A 12467-nucleotide genomic window follows, 5' to 3' on the forward strand; every position below is an offset into this window, starting at 1 on the left:
AATGAGATATCATCTCACACCTGTCAGAATGGCTGAAAGAAACAACGCAAACAACAGGTATTGGAGAGGATGTGGAGAAAGGGGAACCCTCCTGCACTGTTAGTGGGAATGCAGACTGGTGCAGCCACTCTGGAAGACAGAGGGAGGTTCTTCAAAAAATTAAAAATAGAGTTACTAGGGGTGGGTGCTTGGGTGGTTCAGTTGGTTAAGCGTCCGACTCTTGACTTCAGCTCAGGTGGTGATCTCACCACTTGTGGTATCGAGCCCCTTGGGCTCTGTGCTGACACCGTGGAGCCTGCTTGGGATTCTCTGTCTCCCTCCCTCTCTGTCCCTCCCCTACCTCGTGCGAGCATGCACTCTCTCATACTCTCTGTTTCTCTCTCTCTCAAAATAAAGTTTTTTTTTAAAGATTAAAAAAAAATAGAATTACTATAAGATCCAGTAACCCCATTAGTGGGTATTTACCCAAAGAAAACAAAAACACTAATTCGACAAGATCCATGCACCCCTATGTGTATAGCAGCATTACATACAATAGCCAATTTATGGAAGCGGCCAAAAGTGCCCATCGACAGACGAACAGGTAAAGAAGATGTGCTATGAATACCCAGTGGAAGGTTAGCCTTAAAGAAGAATGGAGTCTTGCCATTGGCAACAACACGGATGGATCTGGAGAGGATAATACTAAGTGAGATAAGCCGGTCGGAGAAAGACAAATACCGTATGATTTTACTCATGTGGAATTTAAGAAACAACACAAAGAAAAAGACCAGAAAAACCAGGCTCTTCAATACAGAGGACACACTGATGGTCACCAGGGGGAGGGAGGGACAGCAAGCAGGTGGTGGGGACTGAGAGTACACTCCTCACGATGTATAGAATTGTTGTATCACTATATTGTCCATCTGAAACCAATACAATGCTGTGTTAACTATACGGGAATTTTCAGAATAAATAGACTTCAAAAAAAATAAGAGAGAAATGGAAGCTTCATAATAGTGACAAGGAATCAGGTTGTGGGAGGATTCGTGTCTTTGTAAGAGAGACCAGAGCTGGCTCTCGCCACCGTGTGAGGACACGGCAAGAAGGCTGCCCTCTGCATGCTGGGAAGAGAGCTCTTACCAGGAATCAAATCTGCCGGCACTTTGGTCTTGAACTTGCACGAGGAAGAAATGTCTGTGGCTAAGGCGGCCCAAGCTGATGAAGACAAATCACCATCGTCGTCGTTATTTGCGGAAAAAGTAGACATGTTTCCTTTAGTCCCAAGGATAGAGCAAAGGCCCATGATTCACATCTTCCCTGTCCTCTCAGAACAAATCCTGATTTGTCCAAAGATGGGCAGACGCCCTCTGGTGGTGGTGGCCAGTCCCTGCCTCAGGTAGCAGGGCCCCCTCAGCACCGGATGGTGAGGCGGCTAGAGCTCAGGACAGACGGCCAGACCAGGGCACACACACTCCCTTGGGAGATACAGGGGAGGGAGGAGGAAGCCTTCTCTCCCTGGGAGAGAGGGAGGACCGGCCTTGGGAGAGAGAACCTTCACAGAAGGTTCCAGAAAAATTGCGAGCGATCTCCTCCATTGATCCTCCAGGGGCTGGCCCATCACTGACCACCCTGCATGGCAGGGCTGGTCTCTGACATAGAAGCCACCCAGCTTTGTCTCCGGTTGTTACAGACTCCGGCTTGAGGACAAGGTTCTGCAGACTGGTTGTGAGGCCAGGACGTGCCGATCACTACTGGTTCAAAGGTCAGAAAGCCCAAAGGGCAGTTGAACTTCTGTCCGCTATGGGGGTGAAGCTGGTGGTGGCCGACATCTTGGCCAGAAGGCTACTTCTTTCTGGCAGGTTCTGGAAATCTCCATGGAAGGCTTCCTGCCTTGTCTGGTCAACAAGCTCAGGGCAGGGACGTCATCACCTGTTCACGCCACGCTGCAGCTGAAGCTCAAACTCCGCTATCAGGCAGCCCCCTCTCTTTAGCCACTGACCCCAGAAATGGCCTAGCCAAGCTGTCCGCTCTCGGACCTCTCGGCGTCTCCAGGGGGCTTCGCCTGCAGTCGTGCTACTCGTGGCTCAGTGTCTACGTGGAAATGATAACAAAAGAAAGTCCTGAGATGTTCGGGCTCTTTCCTCAGTGCCCAGTATGCACCGGAGAGACGGGGAGGGCGTGGCAGCACCCCTCCCCCGCACTGTGGGCACCCGGGCACGGGACACGCCATCCTGAGGCACACCCAGGCAGGTGCACCAGGATTATGGCTGATGAGAGCCAGGACCCGGTCGCCACCCTCAGGGCACCTACGGTTTGGGCAACTCCACAAGCTCGTGAATTAATTATTAGCATGGCGTCTGATCAGACTGTCACAGAAGCGTCAGGTGCTTTGAGGGCGGTTGTAAGTAACACAGGCGGAAGCCCAGAGAGGGAGCGCGTCTTCGGTCGGAAAGAGTTTATGAAGATTCCGAAAAGGCCCCACATGCGCTGAAGCCCTGAAAGCCGAGGAGTTTAGCTCTGAGCTGGCGAGCCTTCCACACGGTCTGGGCTCATTTTCACAGCGAGACGGAGAAGAGGCAGAGAAGGCCGCGTGGGGTTTGCAGCTGGCCAGACGCCTCCTCGTGTTCACAGGATGTCTGGCGGGGGGCACCGATTACGGTGGGAGACACAGATTCCAGTCCGAAAGCCACAGATATCCAGCACGAATCTCCTTCCAGAACCACCAGCTGCACAGACAGGGTCTGAGCCATGCACTGGAAAACATGGAAGCTGGAGAAAGTGCCAGAAAGAGTCAGAAGAGAGGGGCCCAGATGGGTGTCAGAGTCACTAAAAATATGTAAAAACCAGGGGACGCAAACCACCGCCTAGGGCCGTCACTCGACCAAGGGGACAGGCTGGCGGGGGCATGGCAGTCCCCTCCTCTTCCCTACCAGCCCTCCCGGGTTCTAACGCTAACTTCTCGTCCTGTCCTTGTCACCAGTCGCTCAAAAGAAGGCGCCCATTCTGCAGAGGAGAAAGGGATGCTGGGAAAGAGAATGGAAGAGACCATGATACTTTCGTCCCCAAGGACACGGGCCTCCCTGGGTGTGCAGGTCAGGCACTCTCTGCAGCACTCCGTGCCTCGGGACCAAGAGCGTCCGCAGGGTCCCTGCTCTGCAGTTTGCTCTGCTCTTGCAGAAAAACAGAGCAAAACCTGGGGCTCGAGAACTCCCACCCTGTCATAAAATGCTTTTGGAAGAGGGAGCATTAGAAATGACGGCCCAGAGACGTCATGGAATCTGCTTCCCCGGACAGAGTCCCAGGCACCCACCGCGGGCCGTCGGTCCTGTCCCCGAGTCCGGGAGCCTCCAGCTGTCCCCTCCAGCTGCCCACGGTCACTGTGGGCAGCCCCACACCACATCCTTGCTCCCCGGCCTCCGCCTTCTCGTTCCCCACGCAGCTGGACAGGAGTTGTTGGCTTGTGTGGCCTCTTGTTTTCGACAAGGGTCAGAAAGTTCCAGAAGTCCTTTTGCAGCGTTACACTGTGAAGGTTGTGCCCTCCTCACGGAGGGAAGTGAGTGACCTGAAATGACTGAACGGGGCAGGCTTTCTGGACAGATCCTTGGAGGGTTGTTTCCAAAAAACAAGCAGCAGTGGTAGGAAACGCTGGGTGCTATTTAACATCTGTTATTTGTTTTCTTATAAGTTTTATTCATCTAAGTCGCCCCTTACCTATCTGTTCTTCCTTCTTCGATAATAAGAATATCTTCGTTAAATAGAAGCTATTAGGGACGCTTGGGTGGCTCAGTAGGTTAAGTGTCCGACTGGGGCTCAGGTCATGATCTCACAGTTCGTGAGTTCAAGCCCCATGTCGGGCTCTGTGTTGACAGCTCAGAGCCTGGATTCTGTGTCTCCCTCTCTCTCTCCCCCTCCCCTGCTCACGTTCTGTCTCTCTCCCTCTCAAAAATAAACATTAAAACAATTTTTTTTTTAATTTTTCAGTTTTTTAAAAAAACTGAAGCTATTGGGTGGGGCCTCCAATAAACAAGGCTTATGTAGCTGGCAGACCCCGCTTTGTCCCTGCTCCTTGCTTTTTCTTCCTGCCTGGAACAAGGACATGATGGTTGGAGCTGTGGCAGCCATCTTGGGACCACGTGGGAAAAGTCAAGAAAGTTGAAAAACTTTGGCTCTGGCATATTTAAGCTTTGACAGCAGGGGTTGGCCAACTATGGCCCATGAGCTGAATGTGGCCCACCACCACCGAGGGAAACTCTAGGAGGAGGATGCGTTTGGCATGTCTCAATACATGCGCATGACCTGGGCACGGTGGCAGACTCTGGCTAGCTGTTCGCCAGTATCCATGCTTGCAAACTCCCCACCAGAGAGCTATGCTACATTCTCAGCCCCGCTCCATCGAGGGGGAACCTGTTCTCCCCAATAGGCTATAAGTGGCAGTGACGGGCATCTCCCCCCACTATCCGCCCCGGCTGAGGTGGCGGAGAAGGCGTCTTCCACGTGTCCTTTCTTCCCTTACGTGTGGGAAGAGATTCAGAGAATCCCAAGGCCCTACGTGTTGACCACAGGGAGCAGAGCCCTCCCACCAACCCACGTTGTCCAGTGCCATGGAGAAAACGTAAACTATATCGTATTATACCCCTGGGGCTTGGGACTATTTGTTACAGCAGCTGGCTCCCCTGACCACTACAGAGACTGAAGAATGGAGCCTTGGAGAAGGCTCAGAGTGGAACTCTCAGGCTTTCAAGAGGACGGTCCCATTCCTTCTCCCCTGAGGAACCGACTCACAAGGGTGACGAGACAGGACGCCAAGGTTTTTACAGGAGAGAATGAACCTCTAGGCTGAGCTTGTTGCTGGAAACATGTGGAAATAGTGGGACTGCTTTCAGGGGGCTAACTCCCCCAAATAAAGATTGCGGGGACTCTCTTCCTGTCGCTATTTGGGTTACATAAAAGGAGAGAGAACCTTCCCAGCTTGGCCAAGGTCAGAGAGCCAAGGATGCCCTCGAGCTTTTGAGTGCCAGCAAGGACAAGCTGGCCCCTGCGGGGAGAAAGGAAGTTCTGTACTCTGGGAATCTCGGCTCTGTTGATGCTACAGGCTGAGTGGGGAGTTAGGCCGTTAGCACACGGGCGGGACCGAGGCTCCCCGGCCCTCATTTCCACCAGTTTCGAAGTCCGTAAGTCTTTTCATTCTTGACTTGGCTGTTTCACTGCCTCTGCCTCCCGGCTCTGAGCGGCAAGGTCAGATGCGTGACCTTAGAGCGCCCCTGTCAGGTGACTGGGAACCAGGGTCCTCAGGTGGGTGAGGGAGTGGCCGCAGGGCAGCCTGCCCCATTTCTCCATCCCTTTATGTTATTTTATACGGCATCCCATTTTCCAGGAGCTGAGGCTTGGATTCACCAGGCCAGCCACCCCCACACCTACCCTGTTGGTCACCCATCCAGTGGACGGTAGTCCGGATTGACAGGCACCACCCTCCTCACTTTTCTCCCTCCTTCTCATACCTCTCACAGACCCCGCGCCCCCCTTCGCTGCTTGCTGCCCATCTTCCAGAACATTCCAGAATATGCATGCGTGTTTCTGCTCTTATCACCCCCTGACTGAAATCTGTCCCCGGAATAAAGCTCCCCTGCGCTCCTTCCCCTGGCATTTACAGCCCAGCCATCTTCTCCTCCTTATTCACAGATCAGCACCTCACGTGTCCTGTGCCACGGAAGGTGGTCTTGTTCTCTGTTCCCTGCGCTCCCTTCACGGGGGTCCCCGTGGACTCCCGACACCCACTCCCCCCAGTGATAGTGTGGACAAATCTCAGGGACTCCTTGTTGGCGATTGGTTCAGGGTTGGACGTGAATTCAAATCTACCCCGTGTCTGCTGAGTGGGGCAGAGAGGGGGGTGCTGTAGAAAAAGACAAGGGATGTCGGCTGGGGAGATTTAGGGAACGCTTCCCCCTCCCACAAGAGAACAACAGAAAAGAGATGATGTCGCTTCCTCCTCTGGACACTGTCGTGTGGGGGCGTCACAGTGGCCCTCTGCCCAGGGGAGCACCTGCGATGGTCTAGGGCCGGGGGTTAGGTGACCTGGGGCCTGCCCGCAGCTCAACTCCCTGTTCCCTGAGACAACACAGTTAAAAAAAAAAAATTTTTTTTAATGTTTATTTTTGAGAGAGAGAGAGAGAGGGGGAGACACAGAATCCGAAGCAGGCGTCAGGCTCCGAGCTGTCAGCACAGAGTCCGACGCGGGGCTTGAACTCAGGAACCCCGAAATCATGACCTGAGCCAAAGTCAGATGCTCAACCCACTGAGCCACCCCGACGCCCCCCCCCCACTTTGATTCTGGGGGTCTCCTTGTGGTCGAATACACCCTAAACGCTCCTAAAAGCCTCAGCTTTCCTGTCCCTCACCTTGGGCTGCTGTCCCATTCCCTCCCTGCAGGAAATCATCCCGACCCCAGGCAGCGGCCTTCCCCGTGTCCCCCGGGGAGCCCGCCACAAGCCCAGGGGGGCATCCTGATTTCCTAAGGGGACCAGATGTCCCAGCTTGGGCCAAAGGGCCTCCTGAGGAAATAGGGTGCGGCCCAGGACACAGCCTGGCAAATTCCCAAAAGTGAGAGGCCCTCCCCGTCCTGCCATGTGCTTGGATGTGGCCGCTTCCCGATATGAGCGGGTATCTCACAGAGAGACGCTGTCTCAAGGTGACCTTCTGGCGGACAGCACTGTCCCCCTAAGCTGTGTCTTTGTTCTCCGTGCTTCGGTGCAAAAAGATGGCAGGATTCGTCCCCTTGACCTCACAAAGCAGCGGAGGGCCGGCTTTCCAAAGGGCCTTCACTTGCTCGGAAGTAGAAGAAACACCAAAGAACCCCGCTTCGCGGGGCAAGGGCTTACCGACTGGTAAGACAGAGATTTATCTGACGTCGCGGGGCCCCTTCCGTTCATCAATCATTTCCTTCAGCGGCCGGAGCGGCCTGAGGAAAATGGTTTGCAGCTGGTGTCAGGTAACGTGCCCTCCTCTGTCGGCGCCACATTCACCGGGCAGCTGGGCCACAGCTGGACGCCTAAGCAGAGGGCGGCACGGGGGACGACACCACTGTGTGCCTTACGGTCAAGGCCTGCAGAGCGTGTCTCCGGGGCCTCAGCCTTAGAAACCTGGTCCCTGGGGTGCCTGGGGAGGCTCAGGTCATGATCTCGCGGTTCGTGGGTTCGAGCCCCGCGTCGGGCTCTGTGCTGACAGCTCAGAGCCTGGAGCCTGGAGCCTGGAGCCTGGAGCCTGCTTCGGATTCTGTGTCTCTGTCTCTGCCCCTTCCCCGCTCGTGCTCTGTCTCTGTCTCTCAAAAAGAAACGTTAAAAAAAATAATATATTTTAAGAAAGAGAGAGAGAAAGAAAGGGAAAAGAGAGAGGAAGGAAGGAAGGGAGAGAAAAAGAGAGAAGGAAGAGAAAGAAGGAAAGAAAGAAATGTGGTCCAAGCGGTTCCTCCAGGAAGCATGGAGCAGGGTCCACATGGGAAACAGCCTGGCTGGGTGCCGAGTCTCGAAACTCTGTGTTTCCCTAACAAATGAGGCTTCAAGGACATTTCATTGCACCCGGGCTAGAAAGTAAAACGAGACAGTCTGGTGAAGGGCAGACTGCAGCCGACGAGGGCAGTGGCCTCACGGTGTGGCTTCTCCCGATGTCCCCACCAGCAGCAGCAGCCCTGGAACTTGCTAGAAATGTACCTCAGGCCCCACCCCAGACCCACCGAGTCAGAAACTCTGGGAGTGGGGCTCAGCGATCTGTTTGAACAAGCCCTCCAGGTGACTGATCCGCGCCGAGAGCAACCGGAATAGATCAGGAAGGTTGCACGACCACCAGTGCCGCCCCCCTGGTAAATCGGGGTGCGGGATTTGACGTCTCAGCTCCGTCTGACCCTGAGCCCCGGAAATCCCAGCCTAGCTGCTTTCCTACGTTACCGCCCTGACAAAAAGCAAAAAGCTCAGGAGGTAATAGGCTATATCTTCACAAATGCCAAATCTAAACAACACTGGTGCATAGCAAATGATGGGTCCTAGGTTCAAGGTCAAACGGGATCACCACGTTGAGTTACGACAGGGAGATTTGCGAAGCACTCAGTCGTTGTGGTAGCCAGGGTTCTCCAGGGAACTAGAACTACCGGGATATAGAGAGAGAAATGCAGATACAAGGGTTTATTATCAGAGTCGGCTCACGTGGTTATGGAGACTGAGAAGTCCCACCGTCTCCCATCTGTGGCTGGAGAACCCGGGAGCCGCTGGTGTGATTCAGTCCAAGCCTGAAATCACTCAGCAAAAGTCTCAGCAAAAGCCTGAGAAGCAAGGGAACCTGTCGTGTAAGTCCTGGTCTGAGAGCAGGACAAAAGCGATGGCCCAGCTCAGGCAGGGAGGGCAGATTCTCCCTTCCCCCACCTCTCTGTTGTACGTAGGCCCTCAGCCGAGTGGGCAATGCCCACCTTGCCGACGGCTGCCTGCTTTACCCAGTCTTGCAAACAGACTGCTCATCTCTTGTGAAAACACCCTCACGCATGTGCCTGGAAATAATAACTGGAAATAATAGCTGGAAAATAACCTTCCAGCTACCTGGACGTCCCTTGGCCCCGTCAGGGTGACACATAAAATCAACCCTCACACCCCTCGCAGAATCCCTTTCTCTCCATCTACCCTCAAGAGTCCTGTCCGTGAATATGTTTCCAGGGAGTAACTAGGCTATGCTGGGCCAGATTTCTGATTATCTCTAACCTCTATATTGTTGCTTTCTTTATAATCTTTTTTTTTTTTTAATTTTTTTTTTCAACGTTTACTTATTTTTAGGACAGAGAGAGACAGAGCATGAACGGGGGAGGGGCAGAGAGAGAGGGAGACACAGAATCGGAAACAGGCTCCAGGCTCCGAGCCATCAGCCCAGAGCCCGACGCGGGGCTCGAACTCACGGACCGCGAGATCGTGACCTGGCTGAAGTCGGACGCTTAACCGACTGCGCCACCCAGGCGCCCCTCTTTATAATCTTTTTAGTGTGTATTTACTTTGAGAGAGTAGGGAGGGGGTGGAGGTGAAGGGCGGAGAGAGGGAGACAGAGAATCCCAAGCAGGCTCCACACTGTCAGCGTAGAGTCTGATGTGGGGCTCGAACTCACGAACTGTGAGGTCATGCCCTGAGCTGAAACCATGAGTCAGAGGCTTACCTGAGTGACCCACCCAGGTGCCCCAACATTGTCGCTTTCTCACCTGACTTTTGCCCGGTAGCTTGAGAAACTTTTTTCAAATCTCTCTCACTCTCCCCCTGCCATTGTTGGCTCAGACTGGCCTCTCTGGTGACACGCAATAGGTCTGAAAGTGCACCTGTGATGAGAAGGAACCACCCGATGGTACAAACTTGTAAAACCCTTCCAGGTCCCCACAGCCCCTCTAGCATCCCAGGAAAGCTTCCCCGCCCCTCCACCTCTTCCTGCTTTTTCTCACGGTCCGTACAAATCGGAAGCCTGTCTTGGAAATCATGTTTTGTTTTGCTGGGCTCGAGTAGATGCAGTCACGTTTCTTGACCATCTGTCCTTTGGACTCCATCATACGTGCTTACGGGACATGGTTGCCCATTCCCGACAGCCCCCAGCAGGAACCTGTGTTTGCAGCTGGCCGGCTGCCTTACTCTGGGTTTCATTCCTCCGGGACCCGGGCAGAAGCCCGCAGAATGTCCTAACCATCACAGTTAAGTGTTTCTAGAATGTGAAGGGATACGTGCTTGGAGGCTGCTGGCCTGGGAACCTGTAATATTTGTTTCTGTGAAGGAACGTGTTCAAAATAAGAACCGAAGGCCCCCCGTCTTGGGCCACAGTCTCCTCGTCACTAGAAATGTCAGTTGGCTTCATTGAGGCTTAGTTATTATGCTGCCCTATTGTAGGGCCGCACAGGCGTGATCCGCGGACAAGGTCAGACCGTCTGGGGAAGGCCCCCCAGCCCTTCAGGTGCGGCTCTCAGGTCTGGGAATTGCTCGTTGGTGGGACAGCAGGGGCGGGGAGAGGCGGATGTCATCCAGGCGTTCAGATAACATCGCTCTGGTCGGCGCCATAGGCATCCAAAGCTGCACCCTACTGTCAACCTGCTCTGAGTGGAAAGTTCCCATCCCCACATGGCGCTGGCTGGTGTCCCCTCTGATGATGCCACAAAGGACAGCTGGTTTCCCTTGCCTGCCTTTCTTCCATTTCCAGTCTGGTATATAGAATTAAAGCATATTGTTGCTATGTTCCTTGAATAAAATTGTATACTCTTTGTTTTAACGTCCATTATTTGGAGAGAAGGAGACAGTGTGAGCGGGGGAGGGGCAGAGAGAGAGGGAGACACAGGATCCGAAGCAGGCTCCAGGCTCCGAGCTGTCAGCACAGAGCCCGACGTGGGGCTCGAACTCATAAACCGTGAGATCATGACCTGAGTTGAAGTTGGACACTTAGCTGACTGAGCCCTCCAGGCGCCCCCTCTTTGCTTTTTTAAAAGAAGCAAGGGACCCCTCTGACTTCCATCCCCCACTCACCGCCACCAAAAGAAAAAAACCTAACAATGAGTCATTTACCACAGAAACGTACAGCCAGTAATGGCCATTTGATAAGGCTTTGTAAACTCCACAGCACCGTGAATATAAAAATGAACGCAGTTGCACTGATTAACCCAAGACCCGGGAGGCGAATCCCGGGCATCCGGCTTCCCTCCTCTGCCAAGAGCAGAGTTAGCGCTTCGTCCTGTGTGAGGCTCATGCCCCACCCACCACGTTTCTGGACACAGCAGTTGCTCCCGTGTCTCCTCCCTGAGAAATGGTCCCTGAAATCCTTCAGGGCCAAGCTTCGTTTTTATGGATTTTTGTTTTAATCCTTAGTGACCAGCAGAGAACCTAAAATGAAACAACTGCTTTAAAGTAAATAAAGAGAAAGGAACAAAGGATAAATGTACGGAGGGAGGGAGGAGGGATGGCTGGCTGGCTGGCTGGCTGGCTGGATGGGTGGAGAGAGGGCAGGAGGGGAAACTGAGTGCATGGAGGGAGGGAGGGAGGGAGGGAGGGAGGGCTGGATGGGTGGCTAGAGGGAAGGTAGGCTAGTGGGCGGGCGGGCTGGCTGGCTGCATGGGGAAAGTGAACCGAGGTTTGAGTCAACGTTCCCGCCCCTTGTCCCATCTGGCACTCTGTCTCTAACACAGCAGAATGAGTCTCAGGATTTGCATTAACAACAGGAAGCAATGGGGGTTTTCTGCATCGATCACGCAGAGAGCAGGAAGCCGAAGTAATCGCACAACCTGGCTCAGGGTTCAGCTCCAACTTCTCTCTCCGCTCTGACGTCTGGGTCCCCAGAACCACACACCTGCAGACCAGCTGCTGGAAAGGAAAATTTCATATAAAGAAGTAAGTGTGTGTTTGGGGGGTGGGGGGTGGGGTGGGGGAGACCTCTCATGAATCTTCTCTCCCTTGATTTAGGGTTCTGAGACATTAGGCTTATAGGAGGCGCCTTGTTTAGATGGGACCCGCTTAAGACACAGTTTCATTCAAACTGCCGGAGATCACAGGACTTTCACACCAACATAATGGGGCTCGGCTGTCAATGCCATGAGGTGCCCACACGGAGGAAGGAGAGAAAGCAAAGCCCCAGGGCTGGAGGTGTTTTCTGGGCCATTACAGGGAGAAGAATAAAGGCTACAGAGCCGCCCTGAGGCCGGGACGGCCGCCAGCCTGCTGGCCCTCCTGATGGCTGTGGGACGGCAGCTCATGACGTGAGCACACAGGGGGCCTTGTGTGCAGGGCCCGCGTTAGGCCCACGCTCACGAATAACGGAGCGCGGCGGCTTGAAAGTAAGGGTGGCTTGCTGCCCCCGGACAGAAAGCACGGCCAAGCAACCCAGGAGGGAAAGAGGAGGATTTGCGGCTGGGAGCATTGCCCAGAGCCACATCGAGAAGGCTCACAATCACCTAAGGGCTAAAACCTCAGATGAGAGGCGGGCAGGCCCCGGGAGCCACACGGCACGCTCAGGGCTTTCGGAGTCTGGTTTACCTAAGAAAGTAGCTACAACCTGTTTCCCTGCCCAAAAATACGGGCGGTGAGCGAGTGTCAGCAACTGTTGTGAAACGTAAGGTCTCCTGACCAAAATAGGACCTCGTAGCCGGTACGAAGCTGCAAAGTTTTTTGTTTTTTTTTTTTAATCTTTTTTCTATGTTTATTTTTTGAGAGCGAGAGACAGAGCATGAGCTGGAGAGAGGCAGAGAGCGAGGGAGACACAGAATCTGAAGCAGGCTCCAGGCTCTGAGCCATCGGCACAGGGCTCGGCGCAGGGCTCGACTTCACAGACCGTGAGATCATGACCTGAGCCGAAGTCGGACGTTCAACCGACTGAGCCACCCAGGTGCGTGCCCCAAGCTGAAAAGTATTCTTAAACAGAGTCCACTTTATAGCAGTGGCAGGGATCTCTTCCTCTTTTCTTAAAACACATTTTTGCCATTTGTTCCTCCTCTGGGCCTT

Source organism: Leopardus geoffroyi, chromosome B4 (genome assembly GCF_018350155.1).
Source record: "Leopardus geoffroyi isolate Oge1 chromosome B4, O.geoffroyi_Oge1_pat1.0, whole genome shotgun sequence".
NCBI lineage: Eukaryota > Metazoa > Chordata > Mammalia > Carnivora > Felidae > Leopardus > Leopardus geoffroyi.